Source organism: Mustela putorius, unplaced genomic scaffold, assembly GCF_011764305.1.
Source record: "Mustela putorius furo isolate JIRA1106 unplaced genomic scaffold, ASM1176430v1.1 tig00537227_pilon_pilon_pilon, whole genome shotgun sequence".
NCBI classification, from domain to species: domain Eukaryota; kingdom Metazoa; phylum Chordata; class Mammalia; order Carnivora; family Mustelidae; genus Mustela; species Mustela putorius.
Window position 1 is genome coordinate 42,907,283 of NW_025422368.1, and position 27,835 is coordinate 42,935,117.

The 27,835-nt window shown below is 41.1% G+C and overlaps 3 long non-coding RNA genes across 13 annotated transcripts in view; 1 reads left to right on the plus strand and 2 right to left on the minus strand.

The window, feature by feature from the left end:
• The window catches only part of LOC106005767, a 169,485-nt gene that overhangs the window by 8,495 nt on the left and 133,155 nt on the right, over window positions 1–27,835 (plus strand). The gene's annotated exons all lie outside the window — the stretch shown is intronic.
• The window catches only part of LOC106005766, a 116,958-nt gene that overhangs the window by 7,536 nt on the left and 81,587 nt on the right, over window positions 1–27,835 (minus strand). The window contains exons 1-2 of one of the 9 annotated variants that reach the window (XR_001179377.2): window positions 6,943–7,650; window positions 496–581 (exon numbers count right to left, since the gene is read on the minus strand). The exons of 2 other annotated variants lie outside the window; for them this stretch is intronic. This is a non-coding gene — a long non-coding RNA (uncharacterized LOC106005766). Of the gene's footprint in view, window positions 1–495; window positions 995–6,942; window positions 7,651–27,835 lie in introns of those variants that run through there. 6 more of the 9 variants (XR_006604611.1, XR_006604614.1, XR_006604616.1 and 3 more) reach the window with 6 other exon arrangements.
• Window positions 8,510–13,764, minus strand: LOC123389949. 2 transcript variants are annotated; one of them, XR_006604619.1, is made up of 4 exons: window positions 13,414–13,764; window positions 12,276–12,403; window positions 10,117–10,253; window positions 8,510–9,208 (listed from the first exon to the last, which is right to left on the minus strand). It is a non-coding gene; the product is annotated as an uncharacterized LOC123389949 (long non-coding RNA). The 2 variants fall into 2 exon arrangements; XR_006604618.1 differs by having other exon boundaries at window positions 12,276–12,406.

Here is a 27,835-nt window from a genome sequence, read left to right on the forward strand (position 1 = left end):
AGGAAGCCTGCCTCCCCCTCTCTCTCTGCCTGCCTCTCTGCCTACTTGTGATCTCTCTCTCTCCATCAAATGAATAAATAATCTTTATAAAAAAAAAAAAGAAAGAAAGAAAGGGTCCATTTCCAAAACATGCTTCATCTCAGTGAAATGCAGTGAAATGTGTACAAACACTCTGTAAACTGGAAAACATTACAGAAAGGTGAGCAGTTCCTGGTATTAGGTATTAAGAATGGTCTCCTATTGTACCATTTGTACCATTCCTCATCTTTGCTCTTCCTACATAGTGGAACTCATGCAGTTTAACGTTACTCATTAGTCTCCAATTTATTGTGAATAGTACCTTTTGTGATGATGATGATGATGTAATATTTATTGAGTGCTCACTACATGTCTTAGGACCGCGTATGCTGTATCAGAATGGTTTCCTCAGGGAGACAGGGCCACTGTAAATGGTAAATCAGGAATAAGAGGCTTTATATGGAAATGATGACTTACGTATATGTGAGAGGAGCTGGAGGAGTAAGGTCTAGAAGGTGGCAGCCAGAGGAGTGGAGAGTCACTGATGTGTTCAGTCTAAAGTCCTAGATTGTGGATGGAGAGACTCAGCTCTTGGGGCATGTCTGAGACTCCTGCAGTAGCTACAGAATGAGAACTCACAGAGAGGACTATGAGCCTCTGTGTCCAGTGAAGTCCTAATGAGCCTAAGCAACTATTATCCCAGAAACAATCATTGCCCTTCATTTTTGCCTACCAAGTCTTACACAAGTCACAAACTCAAAGTCTCACAAACTCCAGTTTGGAAACACAAAGGAAAGGAGATTCTGGGAAGTTCCGGATGTTTTGGTAGTTTCCAGCCTTAGATAGGAAAAATATTGGTGGTGCTGAGTTACCATCAGGCAGTGCAGCACACAGACAACTCTAATATCTAGGAAACAAGTGTTATTGTTAACATTTTTTGGCAGTTAAAATGCTGAGATGTGGGCGCCTGGGTGGCTCAGTGGGTTAAGCTGCTGCCTTCGGCTCAGGTCATGATCTCAGGGTCCTGGGATCGAGTCCCGCATCGGGCTCTCTGCTCAGCGGGGAGCCTGCTTCCTCCTCTCTCTCTCTCTCTGCCTGCCTCTCTGCCTACTTGTGATCTCTCTCTGTCAAATAAATAAATAAAATCTTTAAAAAAAAAAATGCTGAGATGTTTAATGATTTGCCTGAGGTCATATGCTAATAGGTGGCAGAGCTAAAACTCAAACCCAGGTCTGTTTGAGACCCATATCATACTTGTCACAACTCTTATTTAATGGCCCTTCAATATCTACAAATACTGATTATTGGTCATAATATCAGTATTTAATATTATTTCCTGTCTCTGTGAGGGGCAGAGGCATATGTTTCAACTATTCTAGAACCCTGTGGTTAAGAGATACAGATCTCAGGACTAAAGTGATCTGTCAGGGATGCAAGTCTTCTTTGGGGCCGAGCTGGGACGTTTCTGCTGCCCAAGGAACCCGGGGTTTGGCAGCTTACAGAGCTACACTATCAAGAAGTCTCATTTCTTCCTCTGGCTACAGAAAAATTAATGCCCCCCCCTTAATTCTTCCATCCTTTCTACATGCTGTGACCTACACAATAATACCTTGAACCTGTGTTTTGGGAGAAAGGGAAAAATGTACTTTCCATTACCTCAAGCTGAGTGAAAAGAGCTTCCATGGAACATTTGGAGAGCTTGTCAAATGCTCCTTGGACTTTGTGAAACAGGGAGGGTATTATCTAATTCCCGCCTAGGGATGCACAATGGTGAAAGATTACAGCTAGAATTGCTGGTTTAATGGCAGAATGACAAGAGGTGGGTGCATTAGGAACAAACTACACTTTTGCCCACAGTAGGGCAAAAACATCTGAGTTTCCTTGTGGGCCAAGTTGGACAGATGGGAGCCAGCCAACCTGGGGTCATGTTTGCTTCTACCTCAGAGTATTGCCTTGAGGGGAAATGTGACCCGCAGGTGGATCCTCAGAACACCAGGTGCTGAGGGTGGGATCATGGTGGCTATTGATGTACAGCCCCTCCCACACCAGGGGAGCTGCAGTCAGAGGTCATTGGTGGGCACACCTCCAGAACATCCCTCAAGGGGGAAAGCCAGCAATTGTGCACCTGCCACCTCAGAGGAAATCATCAGATTACAGGCTACACAAGCCACAAAAAGTCTTTTTCATTAATCCTCTCTCTTTCTGAGTCTGGCCCTGGAAAGGTCAGAAGTAGCACCTACGAAGCAGGGAAAAGTAGATGGACAAGGCAAAACAAGCAAGCGGAGAAGTCAAGTATGTGTCTCTCTCCAACTGGGCACAGCTGTGGGGTGACAGGGGTGGGGGGGCAGAAGGAAAAGAAAAAAGAACTGGATCTGAGTTTTAGACTACATGAGAACTTTAAAAACTACCAACTGGACGCTGTTCTTGTGACTAAAAGTAAACAAGGAAAAATAATTTTTTTCCCCTATCTATGAGTAACTGAAAAGGTTTGGGTACCAACATTGCATCCAGGAAGGGGTCTGGATGGGAAAGAATGAAGTTGATTTCTGCATGACCCTATTTAGTCCAGTTTGTAAGTAAAATGACTATTCCAACATAATAGAGTAATGGGACAAAATGCAAGAACTCCTAGCAACTACCAATATTATAGCAGCATCTTAAAATGTCATATAGACGTTAGAAAATAAAGTTGAAGCCACCTCCTGCAAGTTAGATTTTAAAAACCCATAAAAAGGGGTGCCTGAGTGGTTCAGTAGGTTAAAGCCTCTGCCTTTGGCTCAGGTCATGATCCCAGGGTCCTGGGATTGAGCCCCGCATCTTGGGCTATCTGCTCGGCAGGGAGCCTTCCTCTCCTTCTCTCTGTGCCTGCCTCTCTGCCTACTTGTGATTTCTGTCTGTCAAATAAAGAAATAAAAATCTTTTAAAAATCCATAAAAAGAAATAAAATATAATAATACAGTCATTGAGGAGGCCCAAAATCTGACATTATAATAGGAATTTGTAAAGGGAAAAAGGAGGGGGGGGCTGTGGATAAAGAAATTTTTAAATTATTTTTCAAGAAATCTTCCCAGACAGGGTGCTTGGGTGGCGCTCAGTGGGTTAAAGCCTCTGCCTTTGGCTCAGGTCATGATCTCAGGGTGCTGGGATCAAGCCCCACATCAAGCTCTCTGCTCAGCAGGGAGCCTGCTTCCTCCCCTCTCTCTCTCTCTCTGCTTGCCTCTCTGCCTACTTGTGATCTGTCTGTCAAATAAATAAATAAATAAAATCTTAAAAAAAAAAAGAAAAAGAAATCTTCCCAGAATTGAAAAGATGAGTTTCTAAAATAAACCTCTCACCAATCATATGCATTAATTATTCAGCAAATATCTGAAAATACCATTTTTGTGCTAGGCCCTATTCTAAAACTATAACAAAGACTAAAGCCAAGAATGTAAGTCCCTGCCAAGGAGTTTGCCTCCTCCTGAGAGAGATGGGTAGTTGACAAAGAAATAACAACATTTGTCAGATGGTGATAGGAGTCATTAAGGAAAATTAACCAGGATAAAGGAATATGGAATAATGAAATGGTGGGAAATGATTGCTGTTTTAGGCCAGGTGGTCAGGGAAGGCCTCTCTGATCATATGACAGTTGAACAGAGGGAGCAAGAGTCGCAGACATACTGGATCTTTATCCACCATGTTTACTAATGTGTTCCAACTGTCTAGAATAGTGCCTGGCTCGTAGTAGGCACTCCAGAAACACTTGATAAATGAATGAATCAAAGCATAGGGAAAAGCATATGCAAAGGCCATGATATAAAATCATCCTTGGCTTGTTCAAGAATGCCAGCGTAGCTGGAGCAATGGAAGCTTGGGGAGAAATAGTAGATGATGACCTTATAGACCACGGCAAGGACTTTGGATTTTATTCTGAGACAGATGAAAACCCATTGCAGGGTTCTGGACATCAAAGTGTTATGATACAGTTGCTATTGTTAAAGAACTACCCTGACCTCTAAGAGAAGGTAGACTGAAAGGAGGTGAGGCTGGGAGCAGGGGCACCGCACTAGTCCAGGGAAATGTTATGAGTGGCTTAGATTAGGGTAGTATTTGCAGAGATAGAAATTATCAGATTATTGACAAATCTCGAAGACAGGTTACAAAAGACTTGCTGATGAATTAGATGTCATATATGAGAGAAACAGAGAAGTTAAGGATGAAGCCAAGGCTTTTAGCCACAACAGTTAGAAGGTTGGAAGGGTTGCAAGGTGGGATGTGAGGACCAGACACAAGGGTGAGAAATGAGGGGCTATTTCAGACTTAATAATTTTGAGATGCCTACAAGACATACAAGTGGAGATGTCACATGTATCTCTTTCCTAAACAAATTTAAGGGAAAAATGCATATTCAACTTTGTCCTCCTCAATACAACACATCTATCTCAAGAGCCAGACTAGTGACCAGAGTTTAAAGCCCATTTCCAACCCTGAGCCCTGACAATCCAATAGTCCTCTCCTCACAGCTAAAATAAAAGCTATTGATTCTCCCCTTTTATGATGCCTATAGGAGCTTTCCTTCCCAAAATGTATTCCAAATTGCATTTTCCACATCACATTCTCCTTCTTTCCCCTAGCTTCCTGAAAAATAGGTCTCTCTTATTTTGGAAAAGGAAGCAAAGAAATACAAACCCTTCATTTGACTATCCTCACTTTCTTCCTCATTTACCTGCCAAAACTCAGTCGCTTCCCCATCAGGTCTCTGATGAAGCTTTCTCTTCTTAACCCTGATTTCCCTCTCCACTCCTATCCTTAACCCAATCCTTTTAAGTCCAAGCCTACAGCCTATTCTCTGATCTGTGCACCTTTGCTGGAGTTCTGCACCATTCCCTGTGGTTGACTTCTCACAGGGGCCTCTGCCAGGATTCATTTTTGGCCATCTGCTCTCCTATCTGCATGCTTTCTTCCTTATCATTCCTATAACTGCAATGAACACCCCTGTGTGGATAACTCCCACCTGCTAATTTCAGTCTTCATTTCTTATCAGAGCTGGACTTCCTAAGAGTATCCAAGCAAAGTGGTGATCAGGCATAAGGGCTGGAATCAGATGGTTTAGGTTTAAGTTTAACTATATAAACATGGGGTTATATTTAGCTACTCATCCTTTATGAAATGGGAATAATGGTACCTACCTCAGTTTCCATGAGGATTATATGAGTTTTATCGGTGAAACACATAGTCTCTGGCACATAGTAAATAATAAATGTTAGCTATTATTTTTTGTGATCACACTATCACTGCAAATTTAATGTATGCAACCCCAAATTCTTCCTTTGCTTCTCTCCCTATCAGTTCTCAAGTTTTTCTGTACTATCACTAGTTTTCAGACCCACAGATTTAACATTTGTAATAATCTTTGATTTACCCATTACTTTTTTTAAAAATTCAGTCAGTTGACAAATAGATCTTGCTAACTTTCCTACTAACTTTTTCTTCAATCATTTTCTTTTTTCCTTATCCCTCTTCTATGCCCCTGTTTAGTCCCCATCTTCTCACACTAACACAACCAGAGCAACAAGCTCCTCATTGGTCTCTGCAGACTCAGCTTCCAAACACAAACCATGGAAATATTATCTAAGTTCTCATGTGATCTCTCCTTCACTCAGAAAACTTTTGAGTTCTGCTGTTTGCATTCCTATCAGGTGAAGAATCGTCTAAGTGGATAGAACTTTCTAGAACTTCCATAATACAGCTCCATTCTATGCAGTCTTATTTTCTTCCACTCACCTGCCTTGCCAGCTCTGTCTCTCTACTGCCCCAAGACCATCTCACGCTCTTTCTGGCCTCTCTGCTTTCATGCACATTGTTCTCACCTGGAATCCCCCCCACCCCCCTCCCCGCCACTTTTCTTCAGCTATCTCAGTCCTACCTCTTCTCCAGCCCAGCTCCATTTCAGCCTTCTCCCTGAGGTGTATGACATGAAATTTCATTCATTCCATTACTCCAGTACCTGAAATCAGCATTTGATTCTATTTACATGTCATTACATATTGTTCCATGAAGTGCCAAATATGTCATTTTTTTGCATATTAGATTATAAGATCCTAAAAGGTTATAATGTTTTCTAAACCTCAGTGTTCCTGCTTTACCCCTTCCCTACCCCATGCCTAGGAAAGTAAGTGGTAAAGACCCAGGAAGTCTTGATGAAAATATAAAAATAATGATAATAATAATTATATACACTGTGCTATATACCAAGTACTCATCTCAGGAGCTTTGTACATATACTAATTTGCTTAATCTTCACAATAATTCTATAAAGTAGAACTATTATCTCTATTTTACAGCTGAGGAAACTGAGGCACAGAGAGGTTAAGTAAGTTGACCATGATTGATTACTGACCCAGAGTAATCTTCACACATGCAAATATGTGAGAGAATGCAAAATATAATTTAGGAAGACTATATTGTAAAAACTCTGTTGAAGACCCAAAGAAAAGAAATCTTAAGACTTATCCTCACTTCAGTGATACAAAGTAACTGCATTTCTGGGTAGTGAAGGGAAGAGAATAAATAGGGATCACATTTTTTTTTAAAGATACAATTTATTATCTCTTTCTCTGATTCTAAATGAATCACAGAAGAGACTGGAAAAAACATCCTGTCCCACCCCCACTCCCTCCCTTCCCATGTATAAATAAGGCCACCCAACTACAACCATTAGTACCTCATGAAATAAGCATCCATGTAAATTGGCTACTGCTCTGCCCTAGAAGGAGACACATATTACATGGTATACTCTGAAAGTCCTGTGCTTCTTCTCTTCTTTACCTGTCACAAGGAACCCTTTGGGATATGCACAAATAAGGAAGTGCTATATGAACTAACTTTTGACTGTTTGAAAATCGGTCAAGTATTCCCCATAAATAGCAGCTTGTCAGCACCTACCTGAACTCTAGTTGTTGACTCTTTAGAAGAGAGCGTGAGGAAGCTGGAGCCATTCCTCCAGGGCTGGCCCCAGCAGGCTGCACTCTAACACGGAAAGTGAATCCCCAAAAGCTGGACTGTCCTACCAGCACTCAGCACCTCCCATGGGTGAAGGAAAGACTGTAGCTTGACTACAGCGCAATACTAATGTGCTGAGGTGAAGAGTTGGACTAATCAGTCATTTTCCTGTTGCATAAGAAGGAATTTGTACCTCTTGGCTTTTTGTTAGAGAAGGAGGGAGAAGTGTGACTTGTTATCTCAGGAAACTCTGCCCAATGAGAGGGGCTGGCCCTTAAGAGGATCTTCCCGGGTTGCCACACACAGTTTTGCAAACCTGGCTTAAAAGTCTTGAAATAGTTACCTTTGCTTACAGTAGTGGTTGGAAAAATGAAATGGGAATTAAGAAACCTTGTAATACAATAGTCTATTCCACCTCATGTTCAAAAAATTTTTTTAAGCTCAGATTATTTCCATATGGGTGGAAGACTTCAGATTTAATTTTATTAAAGATAATTAACATCCCTCTGAAACAGTAGTTATCTATATGTCATTCTACCTCCAGCAAAATATTTATGTTTCACCTGCCACACATATTCTTGACTGGCATTCAAGTGGCTTATTAGCTGTCTTGCCCCTAGCATCTATTCTGTCTTAATGACTTTATCCTCCAACACTGTTGAAAGTGACTTAAGGCAGTACGGATTCCAGAGGCAGCCTGCCAGATGAATCAAAGAAGCCGCAAGAAGCATACAATGAAAGAAAAGGGAGTGCAGTTCCCCTGAGATAGGTGTACGTTAACGTAACTATGGTTTTTAATCTCCTCATATACTCTCTTTGTAACTATACATGTCTTAAATAGTAGGTTCCAAAGAAACATAATAGCTAACAGCTGGACTCTTTCTAGCACTTTCTTATCAAGTACCTTCTAGTTTGCAGCCTTCCACAACAAAGAATGCCTCTGCTGCTTAAGCCCAGAAGCTTGATTTATAAACTTAGTGTAATGAACCCTGTCAAAATTTTATTACCGATTGGTTTGTACCATAATATATGCATGGAGTGGCTATTGTATAAGGATGACTTATTTTAATGCACTAGAACTTTCCCTTTGTTAACTTTCTCTTAGCCCTGGGAATTGTATTGTCTCCTTTGTTTGTATTTAGATAGCTGCCATTTAGCCAGCTGCCATAAGATAGCTGTTTCATCTGATTTCTTTGGAGTTACAATTCACATATTAAAGTGGAATCCATATCTTTTATCCCCCTTGGGTAATGAACAGAAAAGATCCTGTCTACAACTGATCCAACACCTGTGTGTTCTCACATAAGAGCTGGTACCCAAGTTAAATCCCAAACTACAAGTACTTATTACAGTCTTCCCGGAACCCACATATGCCAAGGCACTTGCCCCACAAGACAGCCTGGAACCAAGGTGTAATCAAGCCTTTCACTGGTCCCACTGGACTGGGCTATGAATCATCTCCCTTTCTTACCCAGCTGGCACAGATAAATAGCAACTGAACAGCATTTTATCTCCTGAAGAGTATAATTTCCTTAAATTAACATAAGATACTAGCTGTTGTATTCACTTGCAGCTTTTATAAGGCCAGACATATCTCAGGAAGACCTAACTAATCTCAGGAAGCAACCCACACGTGGAAAAAGCCTATTACAGAGTTGAAATCCTCTTAAGGAGATGGAACAGGCAGAATCGTCCTCACAATCACCTGTCTGGGAAATTTGAGCTGATGGGACCTGAACAGCACTGCAGCTCCAAGCAATAACACCACCTTTTGTGCTCAGGTTCATTTTATTGCTGAAGTCATTCTGTCACCTGCCTCTTCCCCAGGGGCTGAGCAAATAAGAGATTGTTACATCTATCAGCAAGTCCATCTGGTTCACTGAAACTTATCTCACAAATAGTAGCTGGTCAAAAGATGAGAAAGTGGCACAAAGTGGTCTAATTTTTATAAATCCCCTCCCCCTACACACACACACACACACACACACACACACACACACACACACACACAACTTCGTTGGGAAAAGCACCAGCTTTCCTTTCACTGGAGCAGCAACCTGTAAAGTAGTGGATCCTTTCAGAGCATTCAGATATGGCCTACATTGGGGCTGTTATTTGTTCCACTGGATTCTGGTATTTTATTTAGGTTAAACTTGCAGTGTATCTGTCTTCCGCTGAAAGTGACTTTTTTTTTCCAAATCTTCATAACCTGGAAGGAGTGCAAATCATTTAGGCTTATACAAAAAGTATAATGCATTCATAATATAAACAAAAAACAGGAAATTTTTTCCTTGAAGATTCCTGCTAAATATTTTAAGAGTCAGTGGGGATTGTGATACTCATTTTTTAACCATGGGCTAGATTTGCAGCACCAGGTCCACCTCCTTGTCTGTAGCTAGACTGGAGTTACCCAGACTTGGTGCTCTAGTGGTCAAGAATGCATGGTTGCAGCCCCCTAGGTTTGAATCCTCACTCTACTATGAAGCTAATAGTGGCCTAGAGATAATAAATAGTACCTCCATCATGAGATGGTGATGAGAAGTCATTTGGTTAATATAGATGAAATATTTAATAGTGACTAGCTAATCATAAGTGCTGCATATTGTCTTGACTATATTCCACAGAACACTAGTTCTAAGAGGTATTCCTAGAGAAACGAGAGTCTATAGTCAAATAAGATTGGAAATACTTCACACTAACATATTTGAGATCTATAAAGCTATCAGTTAGGTACCACTAAGAAAGGAAAAAGCAGGACACAAAGCTCTCCTGGGGATTTGGCAGTTCTGATTTTGGGTTTATTGCTTTCTTGGCACATGCTAGGTAATCCTTTTGTACCCACCTCAGTAACAAAATACACCTTCAACTATGGGATATCTTCCTTTCTTAAGTTCTATCAAGCATTTGGTTGTTGCTTTGCAAGAAAATATGGAATTGTTAAGCTCTCGGTGCTGAAGTTTTGCCACTCTAACATCATACCTATACCCCACTGCTCTGTTTCCATACCTTTTGGCTTATACAGTAACATTTCATTTCAGAGCCAGATCAGGGTGTGATCTTTTGAAGACATTCTGAAGAGCAATTAAACATCACATACATCCTAAGAAGGTACCTAACTCAATTAATGTGATGACAGCAGGAACAGCTACGACCAAGTTCACACATGCCCAGCAGTGACCTCAGTTGAACAGGTCTCAACGGCTGCCTGCCAACAGCCCGTGTAAGATTCCGCTGTCCAAGAACTATCGCAGCTTCTGAGTGATAAAATTGGGAGGAAAGTACTGCTTAGAATTGATGAAATATTTATGTAGTCCTTTAGGACATCCCCGATGCATGTTTAGCATATTAAAAGTGGAAGGAAGGCCCACAGTAAAGAAACCATCTTCCCTGATTTAAACCAACATGGCCCAAAAGGACCACACAGCCTTTTTAACAAAGCTAATACCTATCAACCTGTTGGGGTGTGCTGAGATAGAATCTGACAAATCTGAGCATTACAGGACACCTGGGTGGCTCAGTCTTTAGGGGTCTACTTTTGGCTAGGGTCATTAACCCCGGGGTCCTGGGATCTGGCCTCACGTCAGACTCCCTGGTCGGCAGGAGGCCTGCTTCTCCCTCTCCCACTCCCCCTGCTTGTGTTCACTCTCTTCCAATGGTTATCTCTGTCAAATAGCTAAAATCTTTTTTTTTTTTTTTTAATCTGAGCATTGCAAAGTAATTGGAAGAGAGTTTTGCAGCTCCTTTATAATCAAGCGACAGCAAGGAGAAGGAAGACTGACCCTGATGGGGTTCACAACATACTACCCCAAAATATGGCACCTTGGCATATTGAATATTTTAACCTGGAGGAGTTTGAGAAAAGGGCAGCAGCAAGGAAGGTCAGTCATTCTTTTCCCCTGAAACAGGTCATAAAATCCTTATGTGAGAGTGCCCTCCCTCTACCCAGAGGAAAGGAGTATCCTTGTCTCCAAAGAAAAGTGATGCCCAGACGAATCTTAACAAGCAGGCCTTGCTAGTTTCCCCCAGTTTAGTACATTCACCTCAGACTCTTGAACCCATCATGTTTCTACACAACTGCCCACTCTTCCTCAAACCCAGTAGAAAGATACATAGATCTGTTTCTTCAGGACTTCCTTTCCTTATGAAGTCTTCCGCATCACATAAGACCCATCTATATTCAGTATATCTGTGTGCTGCTTTCCTGTTAATTTGTATTTGTTAGTTTAACTCTCAGACTCAGCCACAGACTCTGAGAAAGTTAAGTAAAACTTTTTCCTCCTCTATCACCCTGTTTGGGATCAAACACAGAAAAGTAGCCCCCAAAGAACTCCTGGAGACTACTGAGAAGTCAGTCTCTCCATACTTTTAAGGAAAGTACTTGCCTTGATCTTGGTCTAGCATTCTTATCATGAGGAGACTAACTGCTTTGAACTGGTCAAATTCTAGTTTAATAACAAACAATATTGAGGCTTCAATAGGTGACAAGCCCTGAGCTCAGCAGCAGAGCTAAGAAATGATTATGAAATTTCCCTTTCATCATCTGTAAAAAGGCAATAGTAATGACACAATAATAGTGTTATTGTCCATATGCAATGAAGGAATGGATGGGACTTAAAAAACCTTGTAATAGAATACTGTATCCCACCTTAATTACAGTGCCTGGCACAGATTGTTACAGGGTTCATTCCAGTGAGGAAAATGGAAAGGAAGTGTAAGAAATGCTAAAGGAGCAAGGGCCAGTATCCCTCCCCTGTCCCTTGCTCTAAAAGGGCAGATTCCTGCAGAAGCCACCAAGCAAATGGCTTACTGTGCTCTGGCTTAGTTTCACTTAAAATTCAATCCATTCTAGTTCCCTTGTGCCTGCAAAAGGACAAGAGCTAAAATGAGGTTTCAGCCTACTTGGCATCTGGTCATCTACCCCTTGCAAATGCTCGGGTAGGGCAGAGCAAAGCAGCAATTTGTTCTGCCTTCAGCTTGGCATTTGGGATGAGAACCGGCAATGAGACGAACTGTTAGTAGGGAGAGAGAGGAGGTGTGTAGGAGCATAGGGAGGTAGGCTGGAGACAGAAGTCAACTCAAGCCTCTCACTTCCAGCCCCAGAATTGCAAGCCAAGTGAAGAGTGGTACCTCAGGTCCTGCCTGACGACCCCCACTGAGCGCCTGAACCGGAGGCCACTGAGAACTTTGTGAGATAGCCAGGCCCACCTTCACTGGAGTTAGAACCAGACTAGGTACAGAGGTTTTAAAGGCAGAGCTACATTCCTCAAGGCACCTACTTCACAGCCAGGCTTCCAGCTCTTCCTCCTGGCCAGAGAGGCACAACCAGCCACTCCTACACTTCTGTAGTGCTTCTACTACTCAGAGCTTCTCAGAGCAAGGTGTCAGAACTTAGAAGCTAAGCCTCCTGCTGGAAAAGAGAATGGTTTAAAGGGGGTTATTTGTGTCAGTACCATGCTGTCTTGGTGAATACAGCTTTGTAATATAACTTGAAATCAGGCAACGTGATGCCCCCAGCTTTGTTTTTCTTTTTCAACATTTCTATGGCCATTCAGGGTATTTTCTGGTTCCATTCAAATTTTAGGACTATTTGTTCCAGGACTTTGAAAACATACCATTGGTATTTTGATTAGGGTGGCATTGAAAATATGGATTGCTCTGGGCAGCATAGACATTTTGACAATGTTTATTCTCCTGATCCATGAATGTTTTTCCATCTTTTTGAGTCTTCTTCAATTTCCTTTATAAGAGTTCTATAGATTCTAGAGTATAGGTCCTTTATCTCTTTGGTTAGGTTTCCTAACATAATAAAATTAAATTAAAAAAATAAAGGGTGGTATTTAGAAGATGGGAAAACTATTAAATCAGCTTACTTTCTTTTTCTGTTTTTTATCTTGACTCAAAAGGAGGGGAGGAAAAATGGGGACATGTTATCACTAAAAAAATGACTGACTACTGGCAGAAAGTTGCAAGGGCATCAGTTCTCTTCAAAGTGAGATACTGTTTTTTGCTGCTATAGGGTCAGGTCTCATCCTATTAGTCTGGTGACTAAAAGCTACTTGGTAACATGGAAAAACTTATTTAAAATACTCACTAGGGAATACATATGCTTCATTGCTATAGATTAAGTGTTGTAATAAGGATAGCTTGTCTTCATGTGCCAAATCTCACTCAAAAGAACAAAGAATATCAAATTTTTAAAAATCTAACTGAACTTGCTTTAAAAATGTTAACTTATAGAGTCAGCCTTGTTGTCTGATATCCATCTGATATCCCATGTATGGGTAACTGGTGTTATTTGATTTCATTCCTCTTTAAGGATTACAGTTAGAGCTATCTACTTATGGTGACTTCTTAATAGCTGAGGCAAAAGACACAGAGACATTGAAACTTCAGTAATTGGCAACAGTAACAAACCTGATAGCTTTAAGTTGGGTTTGGCTTCTCCTCTCCATGCAGACATTAATAACAATAAGGAACAACTTGTGGAATCAACAAAGATTATCCCCACCTAAAAGGCGGGAAGGAAGAACAAGGTATAAGAGAACAAAGGAATCAAAAAATAAGCTGCCCAGATTCACATCCATGAGAATGAGTGGAGGATTATAGAAGAGAAGAAAGGTGGAGGTAGAGGTATAGGGATGCAATCAGGGAAAGTTTAGTACAGAAGATATTGGCAAACCACTAAGGAACATGAATATAGTAAGAGGAGAGATTTAATCCTATTTTTGTGGCAGCCTCTACAACTGCCTGAAGGATGGAGAGAGGTCACAGAGAAAAATATGGCATATGTCATTGGTTTCCATGGCTATGACTAGCAGTGTCACCATCAGAGCATTATGACTTCAGAATAGGAATGAAGATATAATAACCAATAATAGCACATATTAACATATTCCTTTTAAATTACTCCTCAAGCTCTTAGTATTTATTCACTAATTTTTCAACACATATGACATAAAGAGTATTACCCATTTTATTTCAGACATTAAGAAACCCAAACCAGAGTGCTTCAAATAGACACAACCCTGAAAAGCAGTATTGCTACTAATCTTTCACCACACAGTATAAACTTGAGAGATATTCTACGTGAAAGACTGTTTCATTGGTTTCATGATAAGTAATGTATTTTGAGCTAATTATTTTTGGAAAATGTACTAGCATTGTATGGAAGAAAAAACATTTCTAACAACTATTCATATGTTTCTTCTTTGCTTACAAAACAAGAAAAAGCAGAAATTTCAACCATTTCAACAGCTCAGCATTGCTTTCCAAACTTTTTGCATCAAAGATTGCTAGTCTATCTTCCCCTTATTGCAACTGGCACTCTTTCAGGCTTTTTATATTTTTTTCTGGGCTTTGTTTCACTTAGTCTTCTGTTTCCCCTTTCTCTCCCCCTTCATTTATCTGAACCATAACCCCTTTCAACACACTTTTAAAACCAGGGTGATACATGTAACCATATCACTCTAAAATTCTTAGTAGAACTAATTAACATGAAAAGGAAGTTTGTATAGCAGTGGAGTAGGCTTTGGAGTTGGACACTCTGGGTTCTAATTGTGCTTCTGCCACCTCCTAGCAGGGCGAGCTTGGACTAACCACTTTCCTAACTTTAAAATAAGATAATAGTATGTACTTCACAGAGTTGTGAGAATGAAATTGAATATATAGATGTATATAGATATATAGAGAGCACTTAACAATTACCCAGGAGTCTTTCCCTAGGTGGGTCTCCTTCCATTTTCTCATATCCTATTCCACATTTCTTACCTTGGCTCTAAAGTCTCTTGACACTTAACTCCTTCTAGATGGTTCTCTCCATTAATGTCATGAGGACCAAGAGAAGAAAGCTCAGAAAAACTATGTCTACCCTCAGTACTTATTAGGACCTCAGTAAGTAACTGAGGGACTGTAGATACAGAGGCCAAAGTTTTCTTACTGTGTGCCCTCTTACTACTTGTGTGATCTCAGGCAAGCTATTTAACTTCTCAGACCTTCATTTTCTTCTTCCACAAGATGTCATCAATACTTCATAGGGAGTCATAGGGATATTGTGAAGGTTAAATGTGATTATGAATATGAGAATTGCCTTGTGCAAGAGCATGGCACACAATAAATACTGAATAAAGTGTGAACTGGTTGTGACTATGAATTTTAAATATTCCCTACCTTCTCACTTTCCTCAAATTTAACAATTCCGGTATATCCTATAATACAGTTGCTAAAATCATGTAGTAAAAGAATATTTATTGACATGAGACAATGCTTATAATATATTACTAAGTGAAAAGAAGTATTTGTATCAATTTTTGTTTTTGTTTTTAAAAAGCCACACACACACAAAGAAAAAGGGGCTGTAAGGATTTTTACAAAACTGTTGACGATGATTATCTCTAAAATGGTATGGGTGTGGTTTCCCTGTTTTCTAAGTGTCCCGAATTAAGCATGAATCCTGTTCCTTTTAGAAGAAAATGTAAAACTAAAATTTAAAAAGGAAACTATGGCAACTTTTAAAAAGTATTATATTCTTAGGTACATAAAGCTCGACCATGGAAGAAAAGCAGTAAAAGCAGCAGGGAACATGGAGAGAGGAAGAAGCAGCCAAGAGCTGGGGGGAAGGGAGAGAGAAGAAAAGAGGTCAGAGAGAGGACATGGGTCAAGTCAGGGCTAAGACTCAGAAAGAGCCCTGTCTTCTTCCAAACATTTGTTTCTGGGACCTCCAAAAAGCCTGTGGGGAAACAGGGCTGTGTCCTAGCTGGGCAAGCCGCCGCATTCCAGTTCCACCAGAGATCTAGGAGTCAGTGGGCTTCTGAGCCCTGGTGGTTTTGAACTGCCTATCTTTTGTCTCTCAGGACCATAGAAAGGGTGATATCCTTGCCTGCTAACAGAAAACCGAAAGGATGACCTAGATGGCCTCTAATATGGCCTTCAAGCCTAGGAGACTTTGGTTCACTAGGGGAAATGAGCAATAAACCAAAAGCTCTTGCCACTAGGTGGCATGCCCCAAATACTATTTCACTTTGAAACTGGCAGAAAAGTTGAACCAGATACCCTCTAAGTCCAAAGCATCATTAGAGGCAACAAGATGAAGACCATTTAAGGTTTTGAGTTTCTCCCTGGTAAAAACAAACAAGAACAATAACCGCCTCCACAGCACTTCTCTCCAGGATAATAAATTCAGTCTATTTCTCATGGACACCCCTGAAAGTCTCCTTGGAAGATTCCCCTTCCCCCACCTTCTCCCCCATTCCCCTTTCCAGTCCCCATCTGTTGGTCTGTAACCAAAAACCCCATCCTTGGCCAACCAAAATAAACAGGTGCCCCCACAGTCCTCCAAAAGTAAAAATAGGTCTTTGGAATGAATCATCATTGAATAATGTCCAACCATATGCTAATAATGTTAGATTAGCATTAGATGAAGGAGGACAAGAAAGGTCCTAATGTGGGATCTGTTATTGTTGAGGAAAAACAAGAATGGTATTCAGCCCAAAATGAATGTATTCCTTTTAACCTAATAAGTTTCTCTTACTGAGTAGCAGTGCTACAAGCAAGACCTGGATATTTAGCTAGAGCTATCAGTCATTTCCATCTTGCTGTCTTGTCTCCTAAGTTACACGCTATTGGATATTCTGTAAGAAGAGACTTTTGTTCAGATGGCTAAAGAGAGGGACCATTTTGGAGCACATGAAAAGAGCACCCAGAGAGGAGGGGACAGGGTAGGACCTTGAATTTGAGGACTCTACCTGTGGCTACTGAGGCTCACTGAACTCTTGGCATTTTTGAGGGAGGAGAAGAGAGTGGAGAAACAATTAAAGGGAAGTGCTGAAAGAAAGGGATGTGGCAAGACACACTTTGCATAATTTGCAGATTTGCCTAGGACTATCTGGATCATAAAGCCCTAGTGATGAAATATGGAGAAATATAGGCAGTTTGGTATTTTCTGATTATAAAACTCTAATAGGAAACTGCCCCTATTCCCTGTTATTTAAGTAAATTAACTATATGAGATATGACAATAAATATAAGAACAGATTTTTAAAAACAAAGTCCCATGTATATTCACACAAATGGGTACTATCCCTTTCAAAGTTGGAACCTTAGGAAGCTGATCACTCATTTTAATGATGCAAACCATTTGGGGAGTCCCTCTTTTTTAATTGATTTTAGCAACTGACACATATCTTTTGAAAAGCCACAGTACTAAAAAAAAAATCATTCCTTCTGAAGATGGATTTCACTTGTTGATAGAACCAAAGTCATTTGAAGCTAAACCTGGCAAAAAAAAAAAAAAAAAAAAAAAAAAAAAAAAAAAGAAGGATGATCGATAAGAATGTTCTATTTTTGGTCAAAAATGAGATGACTTTGAAGTACTAATTAGAAGTGTGTGCTCTGGATTCAAGCTGGGCCACAATACCCATTCCAGTATTTCATTAGCTCTGAGAATATAAGCAAGTTTGAAATCATTCTGTTCCTCAGTTTTGTCATCTGTAAAATGCAGATGATCATATTAACTACCTGACCATGTTAATATGCAATTAAATGAGATAATGCAAATAAAATATTTCCATGGTACTGGAACATACTGTTTACTAAATAAATAGTCATATTGTTAGGCAATAGCTGTAATAGAAGTGGTGGCAACCACAGTAAAATGTGGCTTATGAACTCAAAGAGGCAATTTAAAAAGTACACAACCTCCCAAAGTAGCAGCTTTTAATAACCAACCACAGTGATTTGCATATGTGATCTGAAATCTTTTTAATTCTTCTTTTTTGCTCAGAGCCAATCCTTATTTAGACTCAGGTCGTATATATTTCCAAAGATCTCTTCCAGTCAGTGGAGAATATTTTAACAGGAATTTCTGCATCAGTGGTTTTAAATTATTATGCCAATACATTTGAATTAAGAGGCCCTATTTTCTAGACTTGCCCAATTGTATGTCTTTTGTTAATTCACAAGAAAGATGTACAAGGCTATTGCAGATCATTTTAAAAACTACTAACATAAATCTAATCAGTCAATCAACAAATAATTATTGAGCATGAATTTTGGACTGAATGGGCTGGCCCCTGTTCTAGCCACCAGAGATTTAGAGATGAACCAAATAGACATACCAGACCAGTAGGAAGTTTTTAGATTCTTAAAACTACTTTTAGTTAAAAACAAAAACAAAAAACTGTTTCTAGCTAAGTGCTCTCCCCACACACACCACACAAACACAGGCAGACGCATCACCTCTAGAACACCCAAGACAATAGTGATCACCTCCAGAGAGTAACCATTTTATACCATTTTGTACTGAGTTACCATACATGTGCATTATCTTTTCAAAAAATAGAAGCTAAAAATTAAACTTTTTTAAAGATTTATTTATTTGAGAGAGAGAGAGAGAAAGAGCACCAGCTGGGGGGAGGGGGAGTGGGAGGCAGGGAGGGGGCAGAAGGAGAGAATCTTTAAGCAGGCTCTTCGATGAGTGCAGAACCTGGCATGGGGCTCGATACCATGACCCATGAGATCACACCCTGAGCTGAAACCAAGAATCCAATGCTTAACTGACTAAGCCACCAGGTGCCCCTAAAATTTTAAACTTTTATATACCAAGAAATTAATAGTTTACAATCTGATCCATCTATTTTAATTATCTTTGTGCATCCCTCTTAACTCAGAAAATTAAATTGTTCACTGCGATATAGACTGCTATTGATCCCCAGCCCATTAATTACTACTAATTTCCCTTGTAAGCACACAATAACAGCTGTGCAATCTATCAATCCATGTGCACCAGTGACAGCCTGTTGAAATGCTTTACTAAATAAACTTGGTTGTGGCAGGGTTATCAGGATCTCATTACCCAGCTGGGTAACCGTTCTGTAGCTGGCCAGCAGGGTTTACAACCCACATAGCAGAGCCATCCAGCATCCTCCTCATCTATCAGTAGCACGTCTCCCAGAGGCACTAAGCAGTGACTTTCCTCCATGAATGCTGAGGCTCATTTTCCTTTTTGAAGCTCATTGCACTATGCTTGATTCTAGAGAGCAGTATGTCCTTCAGCTTTAACCTTGTCAAGAAATCCATCAATCAGTCTATCAGCAAACATTATTAATCATCTTCTGTGTTCAAGCAACTATAATAGATGCTTTGGGGGATGTCAAGAAATACAAAATGTAGTTTCCAATCTATAAGAGTTTATAGTCTAGTGCAAGAGATAGAACATGTAACAATTCAAAAAGTAGAATCATAAAGGGTAGAATATTTAAAAAGTGACAAATTAAGAGGTGAAGGGGGAATGAGAACTAACATTTATCAAATGCCTTTACACTGTACTAGGGGCTTCATATATGCTTTTCACTTAATCATTCTGCCAGCCCTGCTTTTAACTCCATTTTATAGATCTAGAGATGAAGAAAGTTGCCTAAAATCACATAGATCGGTAGTGGCAGCACTTGCATTAAAACTTCAGTAAATTTGATTCCAAGGCTTTGCTCTGCTGACTCTAGAGCTTTGTTCTTCCCTATGTGTATTATACTTCCCCACAGAAAATAAATGCCCTGGGAATTAATTGGAATGCCTGATCACTTGAAGTGATAACATTAGATATCATGAATGGGGTGTGAAAAACTGAGGAAAGCTTTCAGTGGGTTAAAAAGCCAAAGGTAGGTAGAATATTGTAAGGTAAGAGGAAGTATATTTCTATTTGTAAGAAATGCATACACTGTGGTGTAAAGATGGAAAATCCCAAGCAGTCACCTGTTCTTCAATACAGGTTGTGAGAACATGTAGGTACTTCAGACATCAGCCGGTTTATAAATAAGTGGGCTCTTCTTGGGAGGTTTACCCATGGAAATACACTGGAATGGCATAGGCCTGGTGTGTCTTAAAACTTTTTATGTTGGGGTACCTGGGTGGTACAATTGGTTTAGCGACTAACTCTTAGCTTTGGCTCAGGTTATGATCTCAGGGTCATGAGATCAAGCCCTGTGTCGGGCTCTGCACTCAGCAGAGTCTGCTTAGGATTCTCCCTCCCTTTCCCTCTGCCCCTCCTACTCCTGTTCTCTTTCTCTCTACAATAAATAAATGAATCTTAAACACACACCCACATGCACACACACAAAAACCTTATATGTCCTTATATGTCTCCTTAGGGATTCTTGGTGTGTATGTCAGGACCCACCATATACGACCAGCACTATTACTTGGTTATAAGTAATGAATATATTAAAACAAACATAGATATTTTGGAGTAGGATCCAAAGTTAACATTAATTTTTTAAAAGGTTTTATTTATTTATTCATGAGAGACAGAGAGAAAGGGAGGCAGAAGCAGTGGGAAAAGCAGGCTCCCTGCAGAGCAGGCGAGAGTAGACACTCGAGCCCAGGACTCTGGGATCAGGACACAAGCCAAAGGCAGATGCCTAACTGACTGAGCTACCCAGATGCCCTGACATTAATTTTTTTTTTTTTAATACAAGGCATTAATGCAATGCCTAGCTTGTAGTGGGAGTCATCACGAGCTTTAGGAACTGGCCCAGACAACTGGTAATAATAGGTCACTGTCCTCTGCCTTTGGACATTTCTCAGAATTTGAGAAGTACTAGTATGGACAGGACACATACAGGGCATGGCACATGATATGTGGAAGCAAAGGGAAAGCAAAGGAGGTTCAAGTCTCCATGTTCTGGTCTCCCATGTCATCCATACTCTCATATTGTTTTTATTTCTTGTACTAACTCATTAAAAAATCTCTCATTAGGACATTTTATGCATTGCCTTGTCCTAATAAGTCATCCTTCACTTTGCTGTTTGTCTTAACCCCACATCTGATCCATCAACAAATCTTGTTGTCTCTAGCTTGGAAATATATCCAGAGTCCACAGTGTCACCACCTCTACTGCCAACACCGTGGCCCAAAGCTCATCTTCACTCTCATGCATTCAGGATAGCCTCCTAACTGGTTCCCCATTTTGGCTCTTACTCCCAGAGTCTACTCTCAGTAGCAGCTGGAGGGATCCTGTTACAGCCTACCTCACATCATGGGAGTGCTCTGCTCAAAATCCCTGGTGACATCCTGTACCCTCCAGAGTCAAAACCCAAGGCCTCCACATGGCTTCCAAGGTCCATGAAATCCTTTCCAGCACCCTCTTTTGTTCTCCCTCACCATTCCCCAGGCATATTTGTTCTACTGTTTCTGAGTAAGCCAAACCCCTTCCTCCTCAGGGCTTTTGTACGTTCTCTTCCTTCTCCCTGGAATACCCTTCTCTGAGACATCCACATGGCATTTCCCCCACTCCCCTCCAGATCGCCACACAAATGTCACATTTTCATTGAGGACTGTCCTATCTTTGCAAAGCCCTCACGTGCCCTGCTAGCAACATCTGACATACCACATGTTATACTTGTTCATCGTTTACCTCCCTCCACTAACATGCCCATTCCACAAAGGCAAGGATTTTTATCATTTCATTTACTCCCAGCACCTTGAACAGTGCCTGATACTTAGTTGGTAGGCAACAAATAGTAGTTGAAGGACTGAATTTGGTAGTCTTTAGCCCAAAGGTTTTTTGTTTTTTTTTTTTTAAAGCACAGATCAAACTAAACTACCTGCCAAGAAGCAAAGAGAAATTGCATTTAAATAAAATTTAAAACAAGATGTAGAATCTGTATAGTATAATCTTACTTTTGTTGTTGATATGTTTGGGAATATATTATTGGCCACTAACTGTATGCTAGCTGTTTGATAAACATACCATACATAGGCCATGTGATATATTCTTATATAAATGTTTGCAACTGTATGAACAAAGCTCCAGAGAAATACATACCAAACCTTTGGAGAATGGGAACAAGGTTTGAGGGGGCAAGAGAAGACTAGCTTTACTTTATACCTGTCTCATTAGTTAAGTGATTCTTAACAAAAATGTATTATTTTATAATTTAAAAAATATCTGTAAAGACTGGATATCAATCTTTTTTTTTTTAAGATTTTATTTATTTATTTATTTGGCAGAGAGATAGAGCCAGAGAGCACAAGCAGGGGGAACAGCAGAGACAGAATGAGAAGTAGGCTCCCCACTGAGCAGGGGGCTTGATCCCAGGACCCTGGGACCACAACCCAAGCCGAAGGCAATAACTCAACCAATCGAGCCACCCAGGCAACCCGTTACCAGTCTTATTTCTATTGAAAGCTTTCCGTTTTCATTTTTAACTTCTCACAGGATGATTTCCTTTGGATCTGGGGCCTGGGATAAGTTGCATGACTATAATTCTCTCAGGAATTCTTTCTTGACTACTATAGAAAATATTACAAGTGTCAGTGCCATCCAGAAAACAGAATTATGATGCCCTTTTTTTCCCCTTTGGGTTGCATTTTGTTTTAAGGTATCTTGTTCCAATTGATGTGGTTATGAAATGAGAACTATTACATACAAGAATGCCGCAATCCACATTTTCTGCCTATCTGTATGTCCCACATCTTCTTAAGATTTTTATCAGCTCAGTAACTACAATTTCCACATCTGTAGGATAACAGCATGGTGCAATAGTCCTTTGCAATGCTGCAGACCTAACAGAAAGACACCATGCCCGGCCGCAGTTTCACAACACACAGGGTCTTTCCGCCTCTGCTGGACAGATGCCCAGAAAGGCTAGGCAGAGGATTCTTAAGGTCTCCACACAGATACCAGGCCTGTCAGAGCTGCAGGGGTTCCACACAGGTAGCAAGGGACAATATTTGTGCCCCAATCTGCCAGTGTCCCTTTGGCTCATATTTGTGGTTGAGCTGAGCAACTGGGGCTGCTCACGGGCAGCGGAGACTCCACTACTATCCCATGTGGGTTTTTACTGCCCGCTTGTGAGACTGACTTCTGCCTCTCAGTGACAACGCCTTTTCCCAGGCTGAGCCCACAGGAAGTCAGGCCGGGAGGGGAGGAGGCGTCGTAAGTTGTGGGAACCACACAAACTCCAAACACTGCTGACAAGATCTACTCCACCCCTCACTCAAGAAACAGGCTCAGAACCACCTTTATTCCTCTCCCCTAACCCCCAGCCCTCTGGCCCTGAAGGGCTGACTGGGTCATGTTAGTACTCATGTTTTCATACTTACGGAAGTTTGGGTGCAGGGATCAACTTGGTCACCACTCAGATGGCACATAAAAAGCCTGATACTGAAACATGCTCAAGCTCCATTAATCAAGGCATGCTAATAAGGAAAAAATACAAGATAGCATTTTATATATGTGTGGGGGTAAAGGGAGAGAAAAGGAGAGATTTTTTTTAATGGTAGCTATAGTTGCCAAATACTTGGTTTTATGTGACTGCTGCTAGAGTGCACAGCCTTGGTGCAACCTTTCTGAAAGTTAATTTGACAACATGTATCAAAAACCTTAAAAGATGTTCATATCTACCAATAATTCCATTTTAGAAATTTAATCTAAGGAAACACAAGATATACATACAAGAATATTCTTTGGCAGGTTATATCCTAGGCATGGACTACTTTAATATTTTAGAAGGCAGAAGGGTTTTTTAAGGGCATAAGAAAGTGTTCATAATAAATTAAAAAACCCTATATTTATTTTAAAATATACATATACTATGAAAAATGTACGTATTCCTTGTAAAAATATGCATGAGAGAGGGAACGCTCCTTTCTCTTAAACTAGCCTCTACCCTTGGCTACTGAACACTGCACTATCCTAATTTTCTCCCTAATCATTGGCCTCTCCTTCAATCTCCTATGTGCATCCTTTCCTCCTCTTTCCAATGGGCACATATTGGAGGGTGTCAGGTCTCAGCTCTCAGACTTCCTGTCCATCTTTCTTTAACTCCCTGACAGGTCCCTTCTCTTTTTCGTCCTCTCGATGCAGATGGCCCTCAGATTGGAATCCCCAGTGCAATCCTTTCCCCCAAGCTCCTACCATATAGCCAACTGCCTACTCGAAATCTTCACTAGGATGTGAAATTTTCACTCAGGCATCTCATATCCAAAACTCTTGATTTCCACTGCTGCAGCTCCCCTACACACACACACACACACACACACACACACACATCTGCTTCACTCTCATTGGTCTCCATCTCTGTAAATGGATCATCATTTCACTGGAAATGGAATTGGACATCATCCTTTTCATGCCTGCCTTCCAGACATCCAACCTATCGGCAAGTTCCATTGTCTCTATTTTCAAAATATACGCCAAATCCAGCAACCTTTCACTATCTCTGCCACACACTCTTCAGCCCAGGTCACCAACATCTTTCCCCTAGACTTCTATAACAGCCTCTCAGTGGGTCTCTCTGCATCCACACTATGTGCCTACAATCCATTCTCCACACAGCAACCAGTGATCATTTTTTTAAATAAGTAAATCAGATCAAAAGTCATAAAATCCATACCAAAATGTTAAAGTTAGCCAGGAATGATGAGATTACAAGCTCTTTTTATTTCTTGTCTGTTTCTATGTTATATGTCAGATTTCTAACAATAAACATATTTCGCATTTACTAGCAAGAAATCCAAATTGTTGGGTGCCTGGGTGGCTCAGTGGGCTAAGCCTCTGCCTTCAGCTTAGGTCATGATCTCAGGGTCCTGGGATTGAGCCCCACATCGGGCTCTCTGCTCAGCAGGGAGCCTGCTCCCCCCCCCTTCTCTGCCTGCCTCTCTGCCTTATTGTGATCTCTCTGTCAAATAAATAAATAAAATCTTTAAAAAAAAAAAAGAAAAGAAAAGAAATCCAAATGGTTTTTTGAAAACACAAAATCATTACAAGTTCCAGCCTGGAATGTTAGGAGTTTATCTCCCATGAATCAGGTCTGGCAGGCCAGGACCAAACAAGCTACAGAGCAGCAGTGAGTCTCAACCTCCAAATGCTGCACAAGGAGAAGTGAAGGAACATCCTGAACTGAGGTGGCATATACCTAGCACTTGTGATGCCCCTGTTCATGGCAGACATCACTAAGTGATTGCTGCCATTGCCAGCTGAACTTAGAGGCAGCCTCAGAATCCTTCTCAACACAGAGGCAGCAACTATCACTCAGAACCTGTACTTAACAGGAAAATAGTAGTCATCTGTAGTAAGCATTCTATCTGAAAACTGAGGAGTTAAATTTTTACGCTCTCTCTTCAGTGAGTATAATGCACTAAATAAACATTTTCAAATCAGTTTTATATCTAAAGTCTTCATATAACTTTGCAAAACCACATAACGTGTGTAGGGAAGATATTTTTATCCCCCCTTTTAATGGCAACAAGGGCCACAGTGGTGAAAGTCACACAGCAGAGCTCTGGTCAAGTTGTTGCCACATTCCTGTGTGCTTTTCCATGGTCCCTATAAGCCTCTGCAGGCTATGAGAGAGGTTAGAACCACACACCAGTCCCTGACCGCAGGAGAAAGGGAGGTGGGGGCCTGGGTCAGCAGCAAACCCGAGCAGAGATGACCTGTGTGTAGGTAACGAGTAATTCGTTACTATTAACAACTTTGAAAATAAATAGTTTTGAAACAGATGAAGTTCACAAATTTCATAATAAAAGCCATCACCCTCCTCAGGGTGAGGGCCTCTGAAAGCCAAACATGTTTGTTGGTTACCATAGCAACCATGACTGACCAGTCTTCCATTTGACCTATTCTGAGGTAGCTTTTTATTCGGGGCTCCCAAACCTGCAAAAAACAGATTGCTCAAGTGGCTTTAGCTTCTTTTCACACTTTCTTGTCACCTTCTCTGCAGTCATACACAGGCTCAATGACCAAGAAAAATAAAGTGTTCACATGACTGCCATGGAATAGAGTACATATTCCCATGGCCGAGCAGCTTACTCGGCCACTAAGCAAATCTGATTGCCATCAGAGATAGTGTGACCCCTGTCCTTGGCAAGCCAATTAATGGAAGTTCCATGGTAGGAAATAAGTGGAGGAACCTCCTATTCCCAAAGGAATAGGCATGGCCCTCTGAAATAGAAAAGACTAGCAAGAAGGTTAATCTTTTGTAATGTGGTCCTGCAAGCAGTATCACTGGCAAATGGGGTCCTCTTCTCTTCAATCTCCCCTTCCACCCCATTTCCCCACATGTACCTCCCATTAACTGCCCCACCTCTTCCTACCCTCCTTCAGCATTCTCCCCAGTCCCCCACAATCAGATACCCAGAGGCTAGACCCTTTATAGTCTTTTCCCACCTTTTTGTCTCTTTAGTTTTAAAATGAACTGCTGCCTGTCTGAGCAATATACAAATGAGAAGGGTCGTCCTTCAGCCAAGGCATTTCTTCTTCCTGATATCACAGTAAGAATGCCCCTTGTATAGACTGGTTCTGCATGTTCTAGGCGCAAGGATGAAGTGGAGGAAGGGAAATACAGAGCATTTGTTGTGTGCTGTCAACCCCACCTCCTGTAAACCTTACACCCACTCTTCCACCCTAAGGCCATGGGCACTTTGCCGCATGAATGGCCACTGCCCCTACTGTTGGCAAATGAGAGTCTAAGACTTTCAGTTGTGCTGGATAAAAGCAATCATGCACGGTGATGTTGTTGAAAGAATGGTAGGCTGAAGTCAGAACCCCAAGATCAGAACACAGTATTTGGCCCCTTCCACTCGTTAATCACATGTGTGGCCTCTAATTTCCTCTACAGGATAATAATTGTCATAAAGTATGATGTATTTGTGTGATATTAATTTAGTACCACCATGGAATACCATCTATGCCAATTATAGACTCTAGAGAAGTCAAGTGGGATGAGGAAAAACAAAGTGCGGTTTAGCTGAATAAAAGAAAGGATCAGTAAATTGCTTACAGGGTGTGCCTAAGTGCCACGCAACCCCCAGTAACAATTAGGTGTTCTGTTAAATAAGTGCCAGACTAAGTCTGTTGTAAATTTAACTCAGTTACAATCATTGGATTTATACAGGGCCGTTTGCTCACAATAAAAACAAAACAAAAAGCATCTCCATCTCCATCTCCCCTTCAGGAAGCGGGGAAACGGCATCTCTAATGTGCCCCATGTTATAGTCTCCTGAGTCTGCCAGCTGTCCAGTGTCCAGTCTGTTTAATGCTGTGCTTCTTACACACCTTCTAGCTCCATCTACTCACGGAGTCCTAGGTTTGGGTAAAGGGGAAATAGGTCTCTCAGGGACAGCTAACAAAGTGGCTCCCCTGATGGGGGCTGAGAGGCTAGATCAGAATGGCTGCCATTTCTTATTGGAAAGGACAAGGCAAAGGAGACCCAAGCAGCAAGTACATGGACAGAAGGAAGTTGTTTGCAGGAAGAGAGTGACAGGAAGTGGTGCCAGTTGGAATGAGCCAAAAGCTGTGATCATTTGTAGGGATTGCCTTAGGATAAGTGCCAAAGGTGCAGGAGTCCAAAGCCAGGAGAAAAGTATCCCCAAAAGACAACCATCAGATGACAGGTCTGGAAAGCAGTGGGCCTTTCCATCGGCCCAGCTTGCTGTAGGTCTCCCTTGTTGAGGGGGCCTCTCCTGCTCTTACATGGCTTGAATCCTCACAGTAAGACTCCCATCCAAATCCCATACAGATCTGAGATCCCAAACAGATCTGAGAAAAATGAACTGGGCTGGACAAGTTCAAGGGAAAGCCATGAATCCACTTTTCCCATGAAAAATCATAAAAAACAGGGACACCTGGGTGGCTCAGTGGGTTAAGTGTCTGCCTACAGCTCAGGTCATGATCCTGAAATCTGGGGATCAAGCCCCCCGTCAAGATCCCTGCTCAGCCGGGAGACTGCTCTTCCCTTTGCCCCCCACTCCCTGCTTGTGTGCTCTCGCTCGCTCTCTCAAATAATAAAATATTTTAAAAATAAAATAAAATCATTAAAAAAACGAAAGATCATCCCTCAG